This window comes from Neolamprologus brichardi, chromosome 5 (genome assembly GCF_056152115.1).
Source record: "Neolamprologus brichardi isolate AB-2024 chromosome 5, ASM5615211v1, whole genome shotgun sequence".
Lineage (NCBI taxonomy): Eukaryota > Metazoa > Chordata > Actinopteri > Cichliformes > Cichlidae > Neolamprologus > Neolamprologus brichardi.
Window position 1 is genome coordinate 22,632,765 of NC_142108.1, and position 26,871 is coordinate 22,659,635.

Consider the following 26,871-nt stretch of genomic DNA (forward strand, 5'->3'; position numbering starts at 1 on the left):
GATGCTCCGCTCTGGACACGAAAGGAGGAAAACAACAACAACTGACCAGCACCAGTCTGTCCATACCCTAACAGTTGTGACAACAGTGTATGTGAAAAATAAATAATAAATCCATTTAAAACTCATTTAAATCCATTTACATGCAGCTGGTTTCTGTTTTTCATCATCACAAAAGAAAAAGTCACTCAAGTAATTCTTTCTTGCTTTTCCTCTTGCTAGAATAAATACCAAACATAGAACTAGTTTCGTCTGGTAAGATGAAAGTGGTATATTGTACATTTTTCTAGAAAAACTGATGGACTAATTTAACTAGTAAAATACATGTGGTCTAGCCCTTAATAAAAAAGGGTGGAAGTAGAGCCTGAAAATATGGTATGGGTGAACACCGGCATTGGATAATCATGGCTTATCACCGTCTGTTTCTTCAGCACCTGTGGGAGTTTAAATGGACAGCAGTACTACAGCCTCAGGAGATATAACAGCAGTGTGATATTTTTATCTAGTCTCATACGCTTGCATTTAGAGGCAAATCAGTTTTAATTTCATTTTCTTAGAGCAACCCTGCTGAAAACATATACATGTTTAAGCAAAGCTATAGTAAATGGCAAATAGGCTGGAGTCTTGCCAGAGGATAGTTCAGCATGAAGATTAGAGGACCCAGGGACTGAAGCACTCACTTTATAAACCCGAAATGATAGTTAAAACTGAACAGTGCCTGTGGTTAGGCCTGAATGCTATTTTCAAAAAGAAAAGAAAAACACATCTGCAGAGTAAATAGGGCATGCACTACAGCTTAGGCAAGTAGTGGTAGAATATTTTGTTCATTTTAGAGGACTGGCTTGCCTCTAGTCTGCACCCATTTTTCCCAGTTCCCAGAAGAGAGACCACACATTGTAGGCACATTGTGTACCAAACCAGAAACCCACCAAAGTGAAATATGCAATGTTTGGCTTTTCATCCAAAAATAAAAATAAAAAAATTGAAAGAAATTTAGATTCAGATGCTACATAGTTGTCAGTTAAAAGCTGTTTACATAATTTGCTGGTTCTGATATCGTGTGGCTTCTTAATATTTGCAGCCTGGTAATACATGTATAATCCTGGCAATAAATTTGTGTAAATCTATAGTTTTTAGTTTGAATTTGTTTTTGTTTTTTACCAGTTGTGGTGCACGAGTGGTCACCATGACAACTAATTTTATGGATGATATTCTTTTTTACTAAATTGACCGTAATTAACTTGATTTTGGTCATTTAACACAAAACACAGCATTTACAGTAAAAGTTGGTAAGCCAAAAATGAGCAGTGAGCTTAAAAACAGTTGAAGAATGTTGATTAAAGTGGGAAGCTTTGGCAGATGAATTCATATATTCATTGAGGTTCATAATTTGTATGATTAAGGAGCTAGTAATATATTTTCTTTTCATCACTTTGAAAAAAAGGAGTGGTTTTATGGAACTGAATCTTAAACAAATATTTCTTGGGAACTCAACCACTTGTTTTTTATGGGCGAGTGTGTTTTTTCTGGTTAAATTGACGTGGTCGCACAATTTTCTGAATTTTTCAGCAGCTGCTTGATGGAGCTGTTTTGACTGTGCAGCTTTATGGCAACTGGCTGCCCAGAGTGTCATTGTGCCGCCACAAGGTCTATGTGAAACAGGGATTAAAGTATGCACTGCAGTTAGCCATGTGGTCTGCCACATGGAAGGAGTGAAGAAAATCCAAAAATGTAGCTGTAAGCTAAGCTTTAAATTGGCTCTCTTTTCTTCCTTACATTAATGATTCTTCCCCTTGACTTTAATCCTTACCTTGGGTGCCTTAATTGTTCTAACTGCTGATGCAATTGTTGATATCATGTTTCACAATATATATTTATTAGATTTAGGTTGGCACAAAAGTAGACATCCTTAATAAATCACTGAAGAAATTAAGGAAAAATGTGTGAAAAGAGATGAGGACTATAAGATGGAAAGGCAGACAAATGAAAGAAGGTACATGAGAAGAAATAGATAAGAAAAACAAATGTGGAAGAAAATTACAATGGGGTGACGAAAAAGAGGTAAAAATACAAGGTGTATTAACTCTCCTGGAAGAGGCAATAACTGGTTGTAACTTTGTGTTTTTGTGCTCTTTCTTTCCTGTCAACATGCCTTGTGACCAATGTTTGCTTTGCTACTGCAGTTTACAGTTGTGCTGTATATGTCTGTACACCCCCCCCCCCCCCCCCCCCCAACCTTGTTGTAAATCAATAAAATGTTGATCACGAAAAAAGAAGGTGTATTAACAGTTGGGATTGGAATTGATAAGAATTTAAGGATGCCTATTCTGTTATTTATGTCATGTATCGATTAAATTCTTCATTGGGTCCCCATTGCCTCGCTCAACAATAAAACAACATCACATTCATGCAGATTAGGTGCATGTTGTGGGTCAAATGTTTGTGCATGTTGGAGGTATTTCCCCTCTTGATTGTGATCAGTGTCGGGGTCGTTATTCAAAAAAGTAATTATTACACATATTGCACAGAACAATAAAAGTAATGAAGTACATTACCTAATTACTCCAAGGAGAGAGTAATTCATTATGCTACTTGTTACATTACATTCATGTTATTCTGTAAAATAGCTGAAACACACTAACTACCAATTAACAATATAAACAGGCCACACACCAACACAAATCCTGACAACGTGATCCTATGCATTCATTTCCCTTTAAGCAAAACAATCTGACCATCCTGGGCAAATAGTAAACAAAATTTTCAACCATCCTGACTGAGGTATCATGTGAGCGCTGTCTCCTGACATTAGCATAGCCATAGTCATTTGCATTACACTTTTAATATGAAACAAATAACAAAGAGCAGCTTTGCAAGAAATTTGTAAAATAAAAAAACTAAAGTTGCGCACATGGAAAAAAACAAAAGTTGCGCACATGGAACCAGGCAGTACACAAACCAATAAACAAGTCTGTGTTTCTACAACAACATCAAACTGTAAGCTGATTTAAACACAACTTATGTATTTAGTTTTTAAATTTAGTTCATACGTTGGTCAATCCAACTGCCACAAAGTCTGTTCCACAAAACACCTTAATTATAATTATGATGATTATAAATCTACCTTTGTATATTTGGGTACTGTGCAATAAGAGCATATATTTTCAAATGAGTAAGGACAGTATGTTTCTGTCATTGTGACTGATTCTGCTAGATATTGGTGGATATGCTGGCTGATCTGGTGGTGGCACACCGGGGGCATAGTTCCAGATTGGATGTGTTTCTAGAGCCAGAACTTTTTTGACATCTCAAATCTTTCAGGAAAGCACTTGTTGTTACTGTGCTCAGCACTGCAAATTCTAGTTTTTAAACTTCATCTTAACTCATACAACACATTCCAAGTGTCTGGATGTGTTGCAAGTGGATTTTGTTACCTTTGGAAGAAGACAGATTAGCCCACAGACTGCTAACTGTAGTCTCCAGAGGAATCAAATGATACATGATGTAGCTAATATGCTCTACTCCTTAGTAGTTTCCTAGAATTGGTCTTCCTGGTAAGCCCCCAGAAAAGTTACCAAGAAGGCTCCCATTCTGACTTTCTCAGTGTTGTAGGTAAAAGAGCACTGTTTACCTTTTAAATGAATACTAAATCATGTGTATAGTCAAAGTAGAGATGATTTATCTCTGCAGGGAAAGCTAATTTCTCTCAGGGAACAATAACAGAAATTATATGATTGTAAGGAGCATACTTGATATATCTAAAAGCAAAAAAAACAAACAAAAAAAACCCCCACATCACCTGGCAATAAAAACATTAAAAAAACATGATCAGTTTCATAAAATCATTGCTTGTTTTTTTTCTTATCACCTCTATCTTAATGATAATTGGAGGATTAAGAAATAAAAAGCACTAAGCAGTCACAGCTGTTATTTTGTTGACCCCTAATATTCTCCTAGTGCAGAGGCCACCAGCAGACAGGCTGAAAGTTATTGGTAGTGTAATAAGTTTATGCTGGGGAGAATGAAGGTATATGAATTTAATCTTGTTTCAGTGTTGTGTTCCACATATTAACTCAACACCCACTTGACAAATAACTTCTGCAGTTCACAAATAAAACTGATTAGACTCAGGTTTCGCCATCGACATTGTCTGTGACCAACAATGTAAAATATGCACTTGATATCACAAGCTCATGTACACAAGACTGAGACGCAAATAAGAAACACCAGAATCATTTACAGGAATGTCAGGAAGGTTAATGAAACAAGGAACTTTCTGTTATGTAACTGAGCTCTTATGTAGCCGCAGGCATTTGTTTACTTGAAATTCTGGCAGGAGCAATATGTTGATGCAGAACTTTATTTTGATACATACATACAACAAGCAGAGCCTGATGGTTGAGGTCATAAGCATAAACTCCATCCAATCAAACCTTTAACCATATGCACTTGAAGTATTTGAATATAAAAATGTAAATAAATTCACACATATAATATTTATGAATGTCGTCACATTATCATGTCTGGATAAAACATAAAACAACATTTTATTGAAAACAAAGCATAATCAAACAAAAAAACTATCTTTTGGTAGGTTAAGACTTCAGTACAGTATTTATATTTGGCTTGTGTACAGGTCGTAGAGTCAGATTTAGCATTAGCTGTTGAGGATTGTACCTTATTATACCTTTATGTGCAGAAACAATGTCACATTGGTGTCAATAATTACTGTTATGGTAAACTGAGTGGTACTTGTATAGCAAATTTCTACTCCAAGAATCCAGAACACAAGCCTCAATCATCTAATCACAGACAAGTGCTTTTTCTAAGTGCTTTTAATCTAACATTCAAACAAACAAACATTCTGATGGATGCTTTGGTTTCAGTATTGTACACAAGGATACTTTGACTTGGTGATTTTAGGTGCCAGTGGCGCAAACCACTGACCTTCCAATTGGTGGACACCTTGTGCTACCTTCTGCCACCTGTGACAGCTCTCCACCTAATTTGCAACCAGAAAATCAGAACACACGTGAGCCTGCTAAGTAATATGCTAATGCTAGGAACTTTGTCAGGAAACAACATCCTCAGTCTGTGGATGCATTGCACAGACAGGGTGACTGTGGCTAGTGTTATGTAATATACAAATGAGTTACAAGAACTTTACTTAACCAAAACTGGAGCGCAGACTTCCTGTTTGTATAATTAACCACATAATAATAGATATAATTTGTTAGATAAAAGTGCAACAAATGGTACAAATGCAAGAAAAATGGTCCAAATGTTAAGTGTTTTGATTAGAAGAGGTAAATGGCAGCATATAGCTGTCAGCTTTAGCTACCTGTCAGTCAAAGTTGATAAAAGGTGTTATATATAAAATGAAATATCCCCTGTACAGTTCTTTTTGTTGTTGTTTTGTTTGTTTGTTTTGCTGTAAACAGATTTTTTTGGCCTTAAATTGTTGTATTTTAACATGGGGAGTCTATATGGATTGACTGTTTTGGCATTTCCATGTTAACCTCATTTTCCAGGCTGCTGCTTGGTAGAAACATAAAGACAAATCTTGATACACTCAGTAAAGGTATGAAAACCTGTGCAAGTTATTGTAAGGAGTTTATGACTGAGGCAGTCTAACTATAGACAAAACAGCTTAAATGTGAAATAAAGAAAGAAAGAAAATTTTAACGTGTGTGTGGATTGTGGTTTGGGACAGTCATTTTTCCACCCTGCTGATATAAAACCAAATGAAAATTCAGTAAACAGGAGTGGAGGGGGGGGGAGGGGGGGGGGGAAGCAGTTCAGAAATGTTTTTATCTTCAGACAGCAATAAAGCTCCACTGTGGGAAAGAGACCTGAAATGTGAGTGGTTAGGTTTGGAAGCTACGGATGTTTTTGTAGAACTAATAAGACCACAAACACCAAGACAAACAAATCATTGACAACAGGATGGTTTGGAATGACTAATTGCAGTGTTACTCGAATATAACGTTAATGTTACTTTTCAGGTGAAGATTTTTTTTTTATTATATAAGGAAGTAAAAGTAAAAATAAGTCTTTCAAGTACTGCCAGCCTTAGTGTTGGTTGTCAGTATGGGAAACCGAGCGTATGACTAAAATTGTCAAACTGAACAGCAAGTGGTCTGGAATGTTAATTGGGTTAGTGTTTGGCCTCTACTTCTTCTTATGATGTGTATAATCAGCTATCTGTTGCAAATGGCAGCTTGATTTGATTTAAATTGATATGAGAGTGTAAAGTGTCTTGTTGGTCTGTTATAATGAAGCTGGTTAAGGATTGTTTTTGGTCTTTAATCTATCGTCACAGTCCTGACTGTATGCAAGTCGGAATGCTTGTGGTGGATTTGGCTTGCTTCTTGGACGATTCATTATTTTCTGTCTTCTGGTTACAGTGTAATGGCACTGACAAAGTGTTTAGGTCAAGAGCTGTAATTGGCTTTATGCACGAGACTATCCATTATACAACTCTCTAACCACAGTATTTACTGCTTTCTAGGCAGTAAAACTGAAATCCTCACTGAGACAGAGGAAAAAAAAGATGTATACACACAAACAGGTCAGCTCAGTTATGCTGGTGGATGGCTTTGTGGATAAGCCTCTCGAAATGAAAAAGCTAAACGTGCCCTCAAAACTTTTAAAAAATTAAATGACATCTGCAAATTAATAATTATGTTGTTGTTCAGAATACAGCATTTATTTAACTTGCTTCAAACTACTATATATTAGAGTAATTTATGTAATGAGCAATTTATGTCTAATCTCTTGGGTTAGGATTAGCAATTTTTAATGATAAATATTTTGAATACTGAACCAAGTGAAAAGTGTTTGACTCACAGCTAGCAACATGAAATTTCAATTTAACTTCAGGGAGATTTGAAGTTGATATGCCTAAATGACACTCATTTGTAGGTACCGTTCTGCACTGTGACAGAATTACATGTACCAACACACTTATAAGCTCTAGCTAGCAGCTATACCATGTTTCTATTCCCATTCTCCTATTTTCCTTTCTTTTGTAATCCACATCTCCCTGATATGTGATGATCCTTTCCCCCTCAACAGGTTAGTAGGTCAGAACACTCATCACATCAGAGTGCACCCATTCTGTGCAGTTGTGTATGCACACACAAACACACACACAGATGTCTGGTCTGATTACAGGTGACCTATATTGCTCTCTGTGATTCAGGATGATGCTGTGATTTTCAGCACTCTCACAGAAAACAACTTCCTCTTGTCTTTTTTCAAGCACAAAATGATGAATTGCCCAAACTCTTACATATATATATATTTGAACCGGAAAAGACTGAACATTTGTCTAAGTGTTTTGTCAAGCTTTGTTGAATCTAACAGGTTTTATAAAACTGAACCTAGATAACTACGCAAACATAATTGTGTCACATGATAATCTGATAATTAAGACCTATTTAAAACATTGTTTATTATTTTTAATGCACTGATATAAATCTCTTTCTAGCTTAGCAAAACAACACCTTTCTTACATTTTCTTTTCCAATTGCTCAGCCAAGTAAAATGTGGCTTTCCTGCAGAGCTCTTTGTGGACCTAACCTCCTCATCCTGACTTCAGTAATACTTAAACAAACAAGTTATTGCCATCTAATATCTTGTTCGCAGCAGGGAGTGGGCAGAGGAGAGGGAGATTTTGCATGAGGGATTATGTATCCGGGGAGAAGCAAAGCAATTCTTTCTTCCTGTTTAGGCTGTTGTCATATCATATCAGCTCTTTAAGAAATAAAAACATTGACTCACTCTCCTTTTAAAAATGGCATTTTTTTTGTAAAAAAAAAAGCTCTCTCAGTTATCTCTAGAAAATCCCTGCAGTAAAGTAAGCAAACAAAACCTCTTATTGACACATACAGCGATGCTTAATTTCAACACTAGACACCAGCAGGTCCAGAGCAACATATCGTTCCAGAGAGAGTAGTGGTTACACTGAGTTGAGCCTGTCTCTTTAAGAAAGAGGGGCTTTTAAGGTAGGGTAACCAGTACTTGGTTTTCAGGTACAGTAAAGGCTACTTGAGAAGCAGGCATGCTTCTCATTGAACACTTGCTTTGGTTTCTACTGTGGAAGAATCTTGCAAAAGTTATGTAATGAACCTGGAAGACAAACACTACTTGTTTGCACTGCAAACACTAAGCAATATACCCTTCAGGCTTCAGTCTGTCTTTAGTTGTTACTGGGTTAGTCACCCGAAATAATGAAGCACCATACAGTGAATATGAATATTTGAAAGATGCCAAAGTTCTTTGTAGGGCTGCAAAGTCTGGTGTATAATTAATTGTTTGTGCATTTGGTAAAAACTGTTGTTTTAATTGATGTTTAATAGTCTGAGCATGTGGTTATCGCCACAGTGGAATACAGACCACTGCTGTTAATCAGTTTCTAGTAGAGTGCAGAATAAAAAGCTCATTTGTTATGTTTACTGCCACTGTGCAGAAATTTGTTTACACATAAAAATGTCTTTGTTATTGAGTTGATGTAGGCATTATGCATTATGCAAAGCTGAATATATACATTGCATAGTAAGTTCTCAAAGTTATCCCTAGTGAGGTGTATGTCTTATACAGATTACAATAATGCTGCATTTGCATGGCTATGAAACACAATATGGTTTGTGTGTGTGTGTCTGTTTATTTCTTATATTTCGCTGATATTGGAAGTACATCTATTTTGACACTGCTCACTCAAACTGAACAGTTGATTGAATGTTTTACAGCCAGCACTCATATCATAGAGGCCCTGTTTACCCAGTGCATTCTTCCACCCACCTCAGCTGTCAGCAGACCAGCCGCACTGGTATAACTTTACACTCAGCTGACTGATGGCAAAATGAAACTGCCCATTTACTCTCTCCTCTCTTCTCTTATTCATGTAGTTACACTGTTGAGGTGGATCACTTTCCTCAGCACACTCCTCCTCTTGTCCTTCTTGGCCTGTCAACTTCTGTTAAGGATAGCAAGTAACTGAAACTCTGAAAACGTGACGGTGTGGTTACAGGCCTCCAGCTCCTGTTTCTAAAAAATGCTGAATAATGATTTTCAAATGAGAAATTTTTGTTTTGACTTTGTTTCAAACTGACTGGGGTTGGCATTCACTTAGCTTTAGCATCACTTTGGGTTCTTGGCTAGCTTAGCTTTAGCATGCTATTTGTGCAGATGCTTGCAAACAGCTAAAGTTGTGTTAACAGCATAATGCAGTTGTTTCTGTCCTGGATATTGTTTCTACTTTACCATCCCACTATTGCTCTTTTGCGCAGTAAAAATAAAAGTAATGTCTTTAGCAACACTACTGCACCACTATTTTGCCCCAACTTTCTAGTAGTTAAATTACTGCATTACTAAAAAATGTAAAGTGATAACAATAAGTGTTACTTATATAAGTAAGTAGTACTTATTAAGTAACCTCTACAAGCTCTCTTCCACCAGCTCTCTACTCTTACTGCAGATCACAATGTCATCCGCAAACATCAAAGTCCATAGAGACTACTGACGGACCTCATTTGTCAACCTCTCCATCACCACTGCAAACAAGAAGGGGCTCAGAGCAGATCCCTACTGTAATCACAGCCCTACCTTGAACCCTTATGTCATTCCTACCACAAACCTCATCACTGCCTTGCCTACATGTCCTGCTCCACCCTCACATGCTTCTCCCCCAGTCCTGGCTTCTTCATGCAGTACCACTTTCTCCAAGACATCTTCATTTCTAGGGGAGAAAGCCTGTATGTCATGCTGACTTAATGCCTTTTGCAGCTATTGTGTTATAGTTGAAGAGAGAGCTTTTTTATTTATTGTTTATATTAATTAGCTTTTTTGGATTGACACCGTTGTTTTTCTTTTGCAAAACTGTTTATACCTCATATGGATATGGATGTTTGGCTATTTACACAGCTTTGTATACTTGATTCTTCTAATATCAAGGCTGAGAAATATAAGCCTTGTAGCATTTTTCCACACGGTCCGTCTCACATGTATTATTACCCTGTTGCTGTTCATCATCTTTTTTCACTGCTTTAGGGGATCATAAAATGTTTAAACTGAAACCAGTTGTTGAATCAGTGTCTTTGAGGCACATTTGTACTGTTCCATCCATAAAATCATAAATATTGTAATAACAACTAGATCAAGTGTGAAATGCTGTAAAATGTAAAAAAGCAAAGCTAATAAGGGGTAAGCATTTTTTACATTCATTACACCTTCTATCCAGTTGCACTCACAGTTACACTATGTTGTATTTGCAACTAACAGTAAATCTACAGCCATACATTTTTGTTGACTGGAGAGCCTCTTTTCAGCCACAACATCAACAGCATATACCTAATATTGTCTTGGAAACACTTTGGTAAGAGGGTCCTTTGGGTTGTATGGTTGGGCCTCTTTGTTTCAGTCTTGTTATGGCACATCCTAAGGATGCTGATTAGTTTGGGATCTAGGGAGTTTTGAAGCCGGTCACTGCCTTGGGCTCATTGTTATATTGCAGTGCGGGGAAAATTTCCTTGTCTTTAGGAAGTGTAGTTACCTTGGGAGTAGACTGGAAAGAGGTACTTGTTCTGGAGTTTGGTGCGTGATACATCAGAAACATACACAGGTATGATGGGACCCAAGGCTTTATAACTGAAGACTTTATCATATTGAGACAATAAATGTTACTCAAGTCACTTGACTGTTGGTTTTTAATGTTGTGGCTTATTAGTGTAACTGCAACATCAAAGTGTTCAGGGCTCTATAATATCACTAATTCTACTTCTTTTTAGACAGCAGCTGCAACAGCTACTGCATATCCTGACCCATAAGATTAAACCCAGCCGAGATGAAAAGATATAAAGACACACTACAGTACTTTTTTGCCATCTGTTTTGCTAATACATTATACTTATGCATTTATTTATGGATTCCTGGTGTTAAGGCCAGTGTGCATGTTCATAAAGGTGTGTAGGCGTGATCAGTGGATTTTTGACATAAATTAGAGCACTTGTATGAGACATATTCCTGTGCTCTTTAGTTACAATGCAGGATTTTACTTTTTACTTATTGGTGCTGTCTTTGAGCTCGAGTCTTAAATTTATATCTTGGGTTAGTTGGCTGCATTCTGTGACTTTGCTGATTCGGGAAGACAGAACACAGTGACCTGGCACTTGGTTTGTGCACTTGTGTGTTTCTCTGTATTAGATACATTGTAGGATAGAAACCATGCGGTTGGTGTAACTCTTTGGCTCTTAATTTTGCTCCATGAAGGCTTATAGTTGTGACACTTTTGTTGTGTCCGCAAATAAGTGTTTTGTTTGCTAAAGTTGTAATCTATTCTGTTCATTATATCTGCAATTAAAAACATGAAACATAGATGTTTGCCAGAACAAATTAGACTAAATTAGACTGAATGTGTTTGGATGAACCAGAGTAAGTCAGTTCCTACTATCTTCAGTGCATCTATCAGACTGAAAAACACAAGGACGGGAGCTAGAAGAAAATAATGATGAGGAAAACAAATCCACAGAGGATTTACTAGAACAACTGGAAGTAAGCAACAGATGCTTTACTTATTTCAAGTTAAAGGGACAGGGATGAGATCATGTTATAAAAAATGAGTTTGTCAAAGTCTGAAGAGGATTCTGCATTTATTAAGAGGCTGCCTTGTATTACAAAAAAATTGTTTTTAAAATCTCAATCTAGCTTGGTAATGTCACAGTGCTGTGTGTGGAATGTAGATATGAGGGACTTAGATGCAGACCACTGCAGGCAAAACTGTAGACAAAAAGTGAGCCATGAGTAAAAAACACAAAAGCCATCTGGACTGGTATACTGGGACACATCGCTGGGCTGATGTGTCGATATAATTTTATTTTATTATCATAATTATTTTCTTTTTGACACTATAATTATTCTGGCCGTGGGCCATGTTGAAGGGCTGTTGTGCATGGCTCTGAAAAAGCTGGGGCAGAAAAGCTAAGAGAGAAAATGAAAAAGAAACTAGAAATTAATGCAGCAAAATGTGTCAAATTAACCAACATGTCGGAGCAGCTGCAGCTTCTGCTGATCCATGAACAATAGTACCTGCAAAACCTAGTAAAATTAGTGAAATTATTCCTATTATATAATGCGATTATGTGACTTATTATTGCTATTTCTGTGTTTTCCATATAGTACTGCACTTTGACCAGTCATTGTGGGCCATTTGGACCACAAATGCCAGGGCTGACTGTTTTGTCTTGGTCCGGACCTGATGCAATGCAACACCTTAACAAAGTACACAGGGCATACTGACTATATACGCAGCAGAAGGTTACAAGACATCGGTACAGAGAATCAGGAAAATACAATTTAAAGTAAGAGCTAAGAAAAAAATGGTAAAGAAAGGAAGCACCGAAACAAGAAGGATGTACAACCAGAAACAGCTTAGAAAAGCTGACTGGACTTCTTTCTTTCTTTCATGAAGACCATTCACCTCTCATCCAAAAGCCTATTTATTTAAAAATTTGCCATGGAAAAAAATAAAGAGTGCTAAAGAAAACAGGTGAGAGAGTTCAACATGATATTATGCTTTGTATGTTTAAATAAGAAATGCAAATTTGTCCTTAATGCCAGTGCACTTTTTTTTTCTCCACACATTCTTTCCCACTCTCTTCAGGATGCATTCTCACCCCCCAGCTGTGGTCAGTACCGATCAGTTACACTGATGTTTGTGTCTGTGCGCGTTCTGTGTTGTGAAGCTTGACTCACATATCTTTAATACATTTAAAGACATGACATTGTGACTGTCAGCTTGACCTAAAACTCGTATATGATTGTAATTCCCATGTCCCATGTCCCCAGGAGATGACTGAACAAAGAGATTTCTGTATGTTATCTCAGAACCTGAACTGTCTCTAAGACCAATAGACTACATTAAGACCCACAGCACCATTCTCTGGATTTAGACCACTGTGCTACTTCAAATGTTTTGAATAAAATAAAGGAGAATATAACTGAACTTCAACACTAGAGTAACAAATTTCACCTGAGGATTTACTTTAGGTGATGCACAGTATGGGTATTTCTGAGACAAAAACAAAGCAATTTTCACCTCAGCAGGGGTGACTCATGAGGACAGAAATTCATCTGCAGCTGTTCCAAGCTGAAGTGTAATGTGTTGTCCTCTACTCATGGCAGAACATGGCACCTCAAACAGTGCATCACACAGTCACATTATAACAAGTCAAAGAAGAAAGAGTCATATATATATGTGTGTGTGTGTGTGTGTGTGTGTGTGTGCGATCCTCAAACTCAGGTTCTCATGGCCGTTTGAGAGTTTTGTGCAGTCTTTTGGGTGATCCTAGGAGGGCACTGGTCTGAACAGAGACCTCTGATATGGTTCTCTTCTGCACTTTGTCATCCACTATATCTGGTTGGTTGGCCAACAGCTGCTTATCTGTCTGGAACTGGAAGTTCCACAGGTGCTTCCCTGTTGCTCTCAGCCACCTTTGGTGGTATCTTTTCTGTCACTTCTAAACTATATGCGGCACAGATGTTTCTGTACTCTAAGTGCATTATTCCCATATGCTTCAATAAGACAGTCATAGTCCATGTTCCACAGAAACACCAGCTCATCAGCTTTAATGACTATCAGCCCATAGCCCTTATTCATCAAAACTTTCATCACATCCTCCCTGCCTGTCACCATGGACCGTCTACTACTTGCATACCGCCCCAACAAATCCACAGATGACACCATTGTTCACTTGCTCCTCTCCATTTTTGCCCACTTGGACACAATGAAAGGGGCTTATTCTAGACTGCTATTTATAGATTACAGTTCAGTATTTAACATGATATTTCCCTTCAGGCTGGCAAATAACTGAGTGACCTTAGCTTGGAGATCCCATGTAGTTGGATCCTAAGTTTCCAGACTTGGTGATCATACTGGCTGACCACCAAGTGGCTTCTCACCTTCAGCACTGTACTCCCCAAAGATTTTGAGTTGAGCCTTCTTCTCTACTCCCTCTCCCTATGACTGTGTGGCTGTGTCATCACCATCTGAAAGGGAAGCTGCACCTGAAGGACCACTTGACCTTCAGCAGGATAGTCCATTCACCCGAGAGAAGTGCCAACCCCAGCCGTCACATTGAGCAGGTCATAATCATGCAGGCGGATGATTAAGGGAGGGATTCCAGTCACTCTAACAGAAGACTGTTCTCTATGCTCCCATCAGGGAGACACTACCATGTGCTCTGATTGATTGATTGATTAGCATTCAAATATCTCAGTGAATACAGAATAAAGGTTACCACAAAGCAAGAAAGCACGAGAAAAGGCTAATCAAAAGGTATTGGCTGAAGCATATGCTTATTACGCCAACCCTTTTAACAAAAGATTCTTTAGCATGCAGCTCATATACATAGGGCTCGAAGCAAAGAGTAAAAGAAAACAAAGCAAACAAACAAACAAAAAACTTTCCACCTCAGATGAGTAACTACATTAAATTAAATTTCAGTATTATTCAGTATTATTATTCAGTATTAAAGAGTTTCAGTATTATTATTTTTGCTCTTTTCATTCTTGATTTATATATTTTTCTAATACTCTATTTTTAAACACATTTTTAATCAAGGAAAATGAACTACACCTTTTTAAATCACTGTCATAACTATTCCACAGGTTAACTCCTCTAACAGAAACGCATCTCTGCTTTATGTTTGTACTTATCTTGTTTTTTCTAAAGAAATCTGTTCCCCTTTAGTCATATTGACTCTCTCTGACTTTAAACAGCTTCTGAGTACTGCGACAAAGCAAGTTATTTTGTGCTTTATACATTATCTGTGCCATTTTATATTCAACTAAATCATAAAATTTCAGGGTATTCAGAATAATAAACAAAATGTTAGTTGGTTCTATATACTTTGATTGATTTATAATTCTTATAGCTCTTTTTTGTAACTTGAAACTAGGAAGGGTGCTGGAACAGTGCTGGCTATGAAGACAGTAAGAAGGAAGTAATGAGGAGGGGCTTATACTCCTAGACCATCAGAGTAAGTCCACCTGACCCACTATCTACCACTAGTCAACTACTCTATTACTAAGTCCTTGACTATAGTTGTGATACTAGTTAGTTAAGTTAGTGAATATTTGAATAAATAACCAAATAAATGAAATTCATCTCCATTTGTCTTCTTCGGTGTCTTCTTTATTTGTGTACAGGTGGACTTTTACATATGCATTTAAATGCACTTTATATTTATACAATGATATATGTGGCAAATAAATCTGAATTTGAAAAATAAATGTTGAAAAAGAATAACATGGTCTCTATTTACATCCTTTATATAAAATCTATGGTTTCATCCCAAGAAAGCTGTGTTCAATGCATTTTAACAAACACTTCATGAGGTACCTCGAGAACAATGAAAGCTGTCATCTGAGTAGAATTTTCACTAGATCCCACAAAAGTAGTCGAGTCAGGAACACCTTTTTTTAGCTTGAGGTGGTCTCTGCACAGTTTTTACAACACACACTGTGTTCTTTCAAACATGATGTTGGACAACAGAATTAATGTATAAGTATTACCTTCCTTCATACTTCAAAAAAGAGCTCAGCCTTAGGGAATAACCCACACTTGGTATCATGGGAAAAAGCAAAATGTAAGGGCTCTGATACCCTCAGCTGAAACTTGAGGATGGTATTCCTTCACCTCCATTGCATGCATGTTAGTCTTTTATTGCAGTATAAAAGGCAACAGATAAGATACAAACTAATTTCCCATGCAATCCACTAGAGAAGCAATGAATGTTGCCATATTGCCTGAAAAAGTAAATGAAAGTATTTTTGGTTGTTTTGTTTTGTCTTCTCTTGCAAGTTTTAGTCTAACCTATAGGTGAAATAAACAAAAAAGCTTTGAATCCAGTAAGGCAACTGAGAGATAGCTCTAAATCAGCTCTAAATTCATCTTGCACTGTACCAAGAACCTAAGGGCATTGGGTTGAACACTCCGGGGTTCTGATGAAAGGTTGCTCTGCTGTGAGATTAATGGCTTTTATGGTCAGCCCATATTATTCTGCCTCAGCAAGAGTTAGGCTATTTAAAAAATGTTGTTGTTGTTTTTTTTTTACTGAAACCCCCATCCAAAAAAAACCAAACAAACTGGAAAGTGTTAGTTCAATTCTGAGAGGTGTAACGTCTTCAAGCAACTTAAAGAAGTCCAGACGCTTTTCTTTGCAAGCTCCTTTGACTACGATGACCTGGATGACTGAGAACCTTCACAGACATCTTTTAGCAATACTTTTTCACAATTATTTTCCCAAATAACTTGGTAGATAAGCTATTCTCTTGAGATTCAGTGTTACTCGAAAAAACAATCAAACAATGCAAAATGGAATGACTTTATGCCCTTTCTACATGTAGATGCACGACCTTGTATGAACTGAGGATGAGAGATGTGTGAAGGTTTTGGCCTTACTACTGTAGAATGTTGTTGACTCTTGTGAAAGCACAATGGGACACAGTACTGTGCCAGCTTGGCAACCTGCTAATTTGATCAGACTTCGGTAGGTGTTAAATTATATGACAGTCATGTGTGGGGGTGAGATTGTGTGAAATAAACTTTCAGAGTGAGCTAGAGGTGAAAAAAAAGAGAAAAAAACGGATGAAATACTGACAAGTGCTAGTTGTTTCTAAGTGATCCAAATGGCTGTGATGATGTTATCTCATATTCTGTTCAAGGACGGTCATAGAAACACACGGCAGTAATGAGTAATATGATCTTCCAGAATGCTAGTTAGATAGTTCACTCATTTGTTATTTAGTTCTGAGAAGCAACTACGTCATGTGTCTGTTGTATAGAAATAGCCTAATGAATGAAAGAAAAACTAGAATAAAAAGGATTTTACATGCTGCAACAAACATGAATCAATTTTATTGGAATTCCATGTGAAAGACCAATACAAAGTGGTGTACACGTGAGAAGTAGAACGAAAATCATACATGATTCCAAACATTTTTTACAAATAGATAACTGCAAAGTGGGATGACAGAAGTTGGAGTCACTTGATTTCAATTTTAACTGGCATAATTCGCTTCTGGCATAATTGTCAGTCAGCATGGAAGCTGAGGTTGCAGAGGTTTAAAATGTTATGTTTTAGTTAATCAATTATATCTAATAATCTTTTTTCCCCCTCAAGGAGATAGTGACTATTAACAAAAACAAAACATTTGAGCACTTTAAAGCTTCAGAAAACATACATATATATTAGGGGTGCAACAATACTCGTATCGATATTGAACCGTTCGATACAGTGCTTTCGGTTCGGTACGCATATGTATCGAACAATACAAAATTTTTAATTTATTTTATCAACTTTTCTTCTGACGATGGTGTCTGTGTTGAGCGCTCAGTGGATCTGCGCTCGATAGTGCAGCCTAGGCGGAGTAGTCGAACACAGATTCACTGAGCGCAGGGCAAGCTAGCGAGACAGAAGTTAAGCTCTCGTTGCAACATGGCAAATTGAACCTCCCCCACCCTCATTCAGATCTAGCGTTTGGAACTATTTTGGTTTTCATGTGACGTATGACCCTGAAGGTAAGCGCGTCATGGACAAAAGTAAAACAGTATGTTGGATGTGCCACGCAATGCTCAATTACATTGGTGGGAACTAGTGCATTAGCGCAGTTTGCTCATTAACGTGTTGACGCCGTCCAGCCCTACCCACGGGGCGATCCGCGGTAGCTCGTTAACGGAGATTTGCTGTGTTGTGGCGTTAACGTCATTTCAGATTAACGCTGACAGCACTAGTGGGAACACAACGAATATGACTGCACATTTACTCCGACATCATCCTAGTGCAAAGACAAGTGGAAGCAGACAAAAACAACAAGCACGCATGCTACAAACTTTACCCGAGTCATTTAGACAGCTGTTAGCACATGATTCTCCTTATGGGGACCTGATATGTTTAATATGCTGCTGAGAATATACCCCAGAAGAACCATATAGTATAGCTTTTATTTTGGAAAGAGCCATTTCTCTGTAATAAACTCTCTTTTCCAAATATGAGTGATTTCTCGATTAGATAGATTAATTTTTTTTATTACTTTGTTGTTTCAGCAACATTAAATTTAAAAACTGTACTTTTGAGTTAAAATATATATTTATAGTTTAATAAATGACAAATTAAAAAGGCATGAACATTTTTTTTTGTATCGAAAAAATATCAAACCGTGACACCAAAGTATCGAACCGAACCGTGAATTTTGTGTATTGTTGCACCCCTAATATATATATATATATATATATATATATATATATATATATATATATACATGTATGTATGTATGTATGTATGTAATGATAGTAAAGGGGAAAAAAGCAATTAAATTTACAAAACAGATTTAAATAAATAAAGGAATTAAATAATAATGACAACATGTTGAGTGACAGGGAGTGAAAAGAGGTGACTGGAGGAGAAGTGCTCATTGCGTCACAGTGTATCACATGATGTCCTGCAGTAGTCTGAGCTGGTAACACTAGATCTAAGAGATGGTTCAGGGTCACCTTATCCAGTCCTAACTATTAGCCTTATCGAAAAGGAAAGTTTTGAGTCTAATCTTAAAAGTAGAGCAGGTACCTGTTTCCTGAATCCAAACTGGGTGCTGGTTGCACAGGAGAGGGGCCTAAAAGCTGACGGTTCTGCCTCCCATTCTACTTTTAGAAACTCTAGAAACCACAGGTCTTCGAGTGAAGTGCTCTTTCAGGATAATATGGTACTATGAGGTCTTAAAAATATGATGGGGTCTGATTATTCAAGACTTTGTATGTGAGGAGAAAGATTATAGATTTGATTCTGGATTAAACAATCAACTGGAGGCTTTTCAATGAACTATTAAAGCAGCCTGATAATAATAAATTACAATAGTTCAACCTAAAAGTAATAAATACATTGCGCAGATAAAAGAAAGCACCTGTGTCAGTTTATGTATTCTATTTAGATGTCATTTGGTACAATAATAATCTGAATGAAATAGAATGAAATAGAAATGATGTTACAGCACTTTCAGAAAGACATCTAGTGTGCTGGAATTGTTTTTCCAGTGTTTCCAGTGTGTCATCCAATTCTGGAAAATGAAATGCTAAGAAATGGTCAGGAAAAAACAAATGTTCAGAAAAGTCTTCAGTCTTCAGTTTCTTTGCCACCTATCAGGACAAGATCCCCCAGTTAGGCTGTAACTCTTCTACTTCCTCCTGAAGTGTGCAAACAGTATAGTGAAGGATTCATCTGTTAAGAGGAAGAACTAAAATTAAAAAGTTTATAAAAAATCCAAGTCACATAACAGTTTGGTTCTAGAGAAAAGGTCAAAAGTGAAGAACTACACTCAGGTATGATAAAGTATCATAACAAGCCTATAAATTCATTGTAATGGTTGGGCTGGGTCCTATCTCAGCTTTCACAGGGCAAGAGGCAGGGTACACTCTGGTCACCATTCGAATATTAAACATTATATTATATTAAACATAAATTTTATATTCCAGACAACGCCCTATGATGTACCACAGTCAGGGCATTTCCACTGGCACCATCTTTACTGAAATGTGCTGCTTGTCTTCTCTTCATTCCTGTATTGACATCACCCTGGGAGCATATACAAACCTTAGCAGAAATGATGGAATCCCCACACTTGGAGGATGTTCATTTAGCTGTTTTACTTCGAAGCAAAAAAATAAGAAATCATAGACATTACACTAAACAGTTTTTACTTCTATGCTTTTCTTTTCTAAGCATCTGTTTTGTTTGAACTTGCTTCAAACAGCTGAAAAAAACAACACGTTTTGCCAAACTTCAATTTCCTTTGTGAAGGATCGAAGAGATTTCTATAATCCTTTCAATTGTATAATCCTTTGTTTTAACTGACAGCTGTCTTGTTCCTTCTAGTCAGCCAGGTGCAAGATCTCATTATGGCCTGGAAACAGTCTTTTAAAGACAGACTATTTTGTGGGTAAAGTTAATGTATTTTAAACTGCTAGAAAATATATATGTATATCATTTAAATGACAAGCTATGCATTTCCAAGATCAAAACTTGATTCCACTGTTTATAATCAATATTATTGCTGGGTGTTACTGAAGATCTGAAGCTTGTCTGGGGTGGGCACAAAGCCTGCTAATCCCCCTGCCTGCTGCAAATCATCTGTGGAATGCTACGGTGACAGACGGCACCATATGCTAGTCAGAAGGTTACCTAAACCACAGTCTATAGTAAGTAGCAAATTTCAGTACTAAGCACCATGTGGTATATTTGCACTTTAAAACTGGTAATTCTATTTATAGTTAAATATATACATTATATTATATTATTATAATATATGTTGTTTCTTTCATCAGTGGCTTCAGGCGACTGTTGTTGTGACGTGGCACTATATAAATAAAATTGAAGTAACTTGAATTAACATACAAACAAAAGGAAATATCTGACTTCGAAGTACTCAAAGGTTTTGAGATATACAATAACAATACAATTCATTCATTGTGCACTGATTCTGAGCTGCTGGTTATTAGTTTCAAAGCAAGAAAAGTGGGAAGATATAAAAACAACAGAAAATATGCATTACATGTTTTGAAATGTGGTACTTTCCTTCAGCAGCGCAGTGGAGAAAACCTCAGCAGCAAAACCTCAGTGGTCTCAGACGAGAGTTGATCCAATTCTCCTGGCTGAACAAAAGTTCTGTAAAGGAGGAACTAGCTACATATGTATTAACTACCTACATTACTGTTTACGCAAAAGACTTGGTCTGCACTGAAAGCCAGTCCTGAAATTTTTGGGGGTAGTAATCAGTGGTTCCCAACCACAGACTGGAAACAGTGAGACAGAGACCAGGAAACAATATCACCACAAGCTCAATTCTGAGGTTTTCTTTCTTTCCAGCTACTGTAATTTGTAACCTACAGATTATATCAATAGGGTCATGAAGGACAGTTTCATTACTTCACACACAAAAAACTCAGCTTTAAATATTAGCGATATGAACAAGGGTATATTGTATTGATTTTTTTTCTTTCATACTATTCTGTTATATCAAAACACGAAGCAATGGCTCCTTTTGGGGGTAGTTCTCTGCAGGGTAAACACACTATGAAAGCTCAACAATGCAAACCTTTCGAACATGTTCCTGTTTCAGATTTATTCTTATATAAAAGAGAATACCAAGAGCAATGGCACAAATCAACCCGGAATGCCGAGCTAAAATCATTTACAGTATTTTTATGACTTCTTTGTACTTTCTGGGAAATTCCACAGACATACAAACAGCTATAAAACATCAATAAAATTAAAAAAAAATTCTGTGTCAATTTTATTCTCTTTTCTATCTTAGATTTAAGTTTAACATCAGCGTTAGAGTATGTTGCTGTACATTAAGTTTTTCGAGGCCCTTGCACAGGTAACACTATTATCTATCTAAACTCACACAAATTTGTAACGGCTTTGAAACCTATTCTTACCCAATAGGTAATCTGTGGAGGCTAGCATTGGCCCCAGTGACCTGGGGCCCTTGCTAGCCTGCAGTCTGTGGACATAATGACTAGAATGTGTTACCCATGCAGTGATGACAGCTTAAATGCACTGACACGCACACACACACACACACACACATTCTAAGATGTCAGTAACACCAGATGGACATGAGATCCTTAAATGTTCTGGTAGTTTTCCACATCAGTCAAAAACACCATGACTACTATAATTTCATGAATGTTTGTGAATAATTGAGTTATTAAGCCTTAAACAGAAGTATTTGCTTGATTGACTGATTGATAGCTGTTCACCCTATTGCACTTGAAAACTAAGCTGCTTCTCTCTCTCACTCTCTCTCTTTCACACACACACACACACCACACACACACACACACACACACACACACACACATTTGACCCTTATTTTATTTGGCTCTAACATCTGATAAGTTAGCAGTTTCAAAATATTATATACGCACTTTTCGCATGGCATGGCATTACATTTCTGCTGGCTGCTTCTGCTGCTATGTTAATAATCCAAAAAAATGTGGTCTAAAGGGCAAAACAGGAAGTGTGCACTGTTTTACTGTGTGATTTTCTTGGAACAGCACATGTTTGAGGGAATTTAAGTGGAAGTGTGTAATAAATCTCCTGTGGATTGATATGATGAGGTCTATGACTTGCATTACAATAGCACAGATAAGATAGTGTCCTTGTTCTAGCATCATTTCCTGATGTTAACTACTGCAGAAATCAGACTTCAGGGTTAGTGTTGATATGATAAGGGAACTTATAAGTCTTTTTGTGTGTGTGTGTGTGTGTGTGTGCATGCGCGCGCTTGTGTGCGTACCATGTTTATATATCTTTGTGGGGACCAACAACGCTGTGGGGAACACTGCTATACTTGTGGGGACCAACTGTCATTTATGGGACAAATGGGACGATGCCTGTCCCCAGTTTGAAGGCATTTTTGAGACTCAAAATATGGTTTTAGTGTCAGGGTTACAATTAGGTTATGGTTAGGTTTGGGCTAAGGTTTAGGGTAAGCGGCTAGGGAAAGCATTATATTAATTAGATATCCTCACTAAGATATGAAAACCAGTGTGTGTGTAGGTGTGTGGGTGTGTATACTACTGCCTATAAACTTTTACAAAAAACCCATCTTGTGGGTTTTATCACATTATTTCTCCAAAGTAGAAAATGAAGCTAAAAGCTTGTCACTTGAAGCTGTCTCCAAAAGTACACCAGTCCCCATAACCTTCAACTTCACTCCCAGATCCTTCCTATCATTAAAACCATGTGCAGAATTATCTAATTATGTTGATGATAACCTACTTTATCAGCCTGGTATTCTCCTACCGGTAATTTTTATTTATATAGTTATATTCTATAGTTATATGGAAGATGGCGCCAGTGTGTTCGGCTGCTGCTTCTTACCTTTCTGCTAATATGCTATTCAGGTGGCTCTGCATTGCTAACCTATGACCGGCTTACTCTTCTAAGTCTCTGGCCACCCTATAGTTACAGGTCATAATTCCATGGATCGGACCCATGGTGGAATTTAGGAGATACCACTCTGCCACGGACGGATCACCTCTCAGGAACGTACCGCCGATCTCCGCTTCCTTCGCACAGGAGATGCTACAGGAAAAGGGGTAAACGGAGTGGTGTCCGTGTCCGCATTAAGGCTTACCTAAAGGCACGGTATGTGGCTGGTATCGACGTTGATGTGGATGCTCTCCGCTTTCCCCCGACTTTCTGGGAGCACTTTACCTTTAGATTGTTTAGCCATTGATGGATTCGCCATGCTGAGTTGCAGGCCCGCCCTGCCGCCCCAGTGGTTTACTCGCCGGCTCGATGTTGGATTAAGCCTCCTAAAGGCGGCGTCTGCTATGGCAACCTATGCCGCCCGAGACGTGCTTCCAACTGCGACTCAGCGTCTTCGACTCGGATGGCGCTATTAAATGTTAGGTCGCTGACGAATAAGACTTTTATTGTGAGCGATTTTTTTTTACTGCTACAGGACTGGATTTACTATTCATGACGGAAACTTGGATTCGTCCCGGTGAGTCTTTCCTTTTCTCAGAGCTCCTTCCTCCGAATTGTACCTTTTTTAGCTCACCGAGACCTTCGGGCAGGGGTGGAGGACTGGCAGTGGTCTTTAGGAATAAATTCCAAGTACGGCACCTGCCTTCCCTTATGTTCCCTAGCTTTGAAGCTCAGCTGCTGGAACTTGCTGGTCCCCCTTTGACTCTCTGTGTTGTGATTTACCGTCCCCCGAAATATAATAAGACTTTCATTAACGACTTTGGTGACTTTTTAGCATCTCTTTACCTAAATTATGATGGTGTTCTTATCACTGGCAATTTTAACATTCACATTTGTTGTAAAGATGATGTGTTTGCCAAGGATTTTCTAGCCTTAGTTGACTCTTTCAATCTTATCCAGTGGGTTAATGCACCGACCCACCTTAAAGGACATACCCTTGATTTGATTTTTTCTTATGGACTGGACATTAGTATCAGGGACATCAGCAACACTGGAATCTCTGATCATTTCCCAGTCATCTTTGATGTTGAGTTATGCAAATTGGACCAGAACTTTGAGGGTCCTCGACGTCTTGTGCGCATAATCAATCCTGGGACTGGGGCTGAATTTTCGGCTGCTTTCTCTAAATCTGTTCTCCCTGACTTTGATCGTTCTACACCCTCTTCAGTTGATGATTTAGCTAACTCCTTTCTCTCTACCTGCTCCTCTTTACTGGACGTTGTGGCCCCTATGAAAGTAAAACGGCCTAGAAGCTGCTCTCAGCTGTGGCTAAATGACACTTTATGTGCTTTACAACGCGTTTGCCGCCAAGCTGAGAGACGGTGGGAAAAAGTTGGCTAAAGCGGCTTTTCTGTCGGGTGTCATTGCAGATAATAGTCACAACCCACGTATTTTATTTAAGACTTCTAACTCATTGATCAATCCTTGTCCTGAAACGCCTAGATTGGCTTCTTTAGCCCTTTGTGAAAGATTTTAACTCATTTTACAGGCAGAATCTTATCTCTAAGAGTCTCACACCCCCCTGTGATGAGTCAGGCCCCAGCATTATGATGCTCTACTAACCTCAATCAGTTTGATCCAGTTTCGCTCCCTACTCTTAAGGGTATAATTGATCACTTAAAAAACTCAAACGCTGCTCACGCTGCTGACATCCTTCCATCTCGCATTATTAAAGATGGGTTTAACATTATCGGGCCCTGTATTTTATCATTAATTAACCTGTCACTGTTATCGGGTTGTGTTCCGGCTGCTTTTAAACATGCTGTAGTGCAACCTATACTCAAAAAGAGCTCCCTTGATCAGTATAACCTCGCTAACTTTAGACCCATTCCCAAACTCCCGTTTCTGTCTAAAATCCTAGAGAAGATAGTTCATTCCCAACTTCAAACGTATTTGGATGCAAATAATATCGGGGAAAATTTTCAGTCGGGGTTTAATCCACGCCATAACACGGAAACTGCATTACTCAGAGTCTTTAATGATCTTCTCTCAATTACTGACTCAGGGTGCCCTGTGGTGTTAATTTTGCTTGATTTGTCCTCTGCTTTTGATTTGGTGGACCATAATGTCCTTTTATTGAGGCTTGATCATCTGGTGGGCATCACGGGCAGTGCCCTTAGCTGGTTTAAATCCTATCTCTCAGAAAGGTCCTTTTCTGTCACCATGGGTACCTACACCTCCTCCATTGCCCCTGTTACCTCTGGTGTCCCCCAGGGGTCTGTGCTGGGTCCATGCTGTCCTCTTTATACTTGTTACCCTTGGGTCGAATCTTTGATAAATACAATATTTCTTTTCACTTTTATGCGGATGACATTCAAATCTATTTTGAACTAGCTGAGGATGTCGCGTCGTTGTTGCAACACTTCTCCGATTGTATGAATCAGACCTTCCCAAAGTGTGGGGCCCGCCCCCTAGGGGGGTCGCAGAGCCATTTGGGGGGGGGGGGTATGAAAACGGGGGGAACAACGCTTGGACACCGCTAGCACCGGGCGGCCACAGAAACGCAAAGCAGGAGATGAAGCATAGCTGAATATGTTTCCAAACCAACTTCATTCTAAGCCAAAGTCTAGAAAATATGGTGAAGCATGTCTGCCCTTGACCTACCTTGGCACTTGCCCTGGTTTCACCTGCACAAGTGCCAAGGTAGGTCTGCCCTGCAGAATTGGTTTTCCCTTCGTCGGGAGCACGCTCTGGGCTGCTCAAATCACAGACAAACAGTATCCCACATTCTTGATTTTTAGTTCACAAACACTTGTAATGACTAACTACTCCTGACATTTTGGATATGTTAGCTCTGTATACAATAAAGTTACAGTGGGATACAAATAATATCAGGCTGATCTTCCCACGATTTGTTCCGCCGGTTCAAACCACAGACAAACAGTATCCCACAGTTGTTTATATTTTTAAACCCATTTTGTACACAGGCATTTTTTGAAAAATGTATTGATAGCAATGTTGAATATTATTACACAGGAAAAAAACAAACAACTACACCTAAAATAATTACACCGTGACGCCTCTGCCTTTCTAAATGGAGGGACTGTAACTGCGTGTAAAACCTGAAGATAGTCAGATTAACAGTATTTTGTCTCTATCTGCCATTCTGCAATTCATCTCATGTAAACAATAACGTGTCGCACAGCGTGACGTGAAAAAAGGCACACACCTTTGATGTTGCGTGACGAACTCTGTATTCCTCGTCCACACGTAATTGCAAAAAAAGGAGTTTTTAAAAATCTCAGTTTTCGGTGATTCGAAACGGCGTTTACATGTGGACGAAACAGCTGCGTTTTCAAAAATACCCATGTAGGTGTGGACGTAGCATAAAAGAGTTAGTAGTTTATTTTCTTACTACCTGTAATTTATTGCAGATTACTTGTATTTGCTTAATTGTTTACTAAATGTTTGAGGTGTGAAATAAACCGCAGTGGAGCAAAATGGGTGTGTGTGTGGTTGGAGGCTGTGTTTGTCCGTGTTTGTCCGTGTTTGCGCGCGTGCACGCGCGGGGGGGAGGGGGGCAAACATTTTTCTTGTAAAACAAAGGGGGGCCTATGGGCCTAAAAGTTTGGGAACCACTGGTATGAATGAAGTTAAAATCTGACTACTGAGCAATTCCCTCATTCTAAATGATAAGAAGACTGAAATTGTAATCTTTGATACTCCCTTCTCTCGGGCTGAACTAATTGGTATTTTTGGGCCCTTTGCTGACTCCCTTTCTGAAACTGTGAGGAACCTGCGTGTTGTCTTGGACAGTTCCTTCAAGTTGGACAAACATGTGTCCTCTGTAGTTAAATCGAGCTTCAATCAATTACGTCTA

The 26,871-nt window shown here is 38.2% G+C and overlaps 1 protein-coding gene across 1 annotated transcript in view; it reads left to right on the forward strand.

Annotated features, from left to right (window-relative positions):
• Positions 1-23,534: 23,534 nt before the first annotated feature.
• LOC102783068 (sodium- and chloride-dependent taurine transporter-like) overlaps positions 23,535-26,871 on the forward strand; it is a 71,731-nt gene continuing 68,394 nt past the window's right edge. Inside the window, exon 1 of the mRNA XM_006783012.3 lies at positions 23,535-23,568. The gene's annotated coding sequence lies outside the window, so the exon portion shown is untranslated. The remainder of the gene's footprint in view (positions 23,569-26,871) is intronic.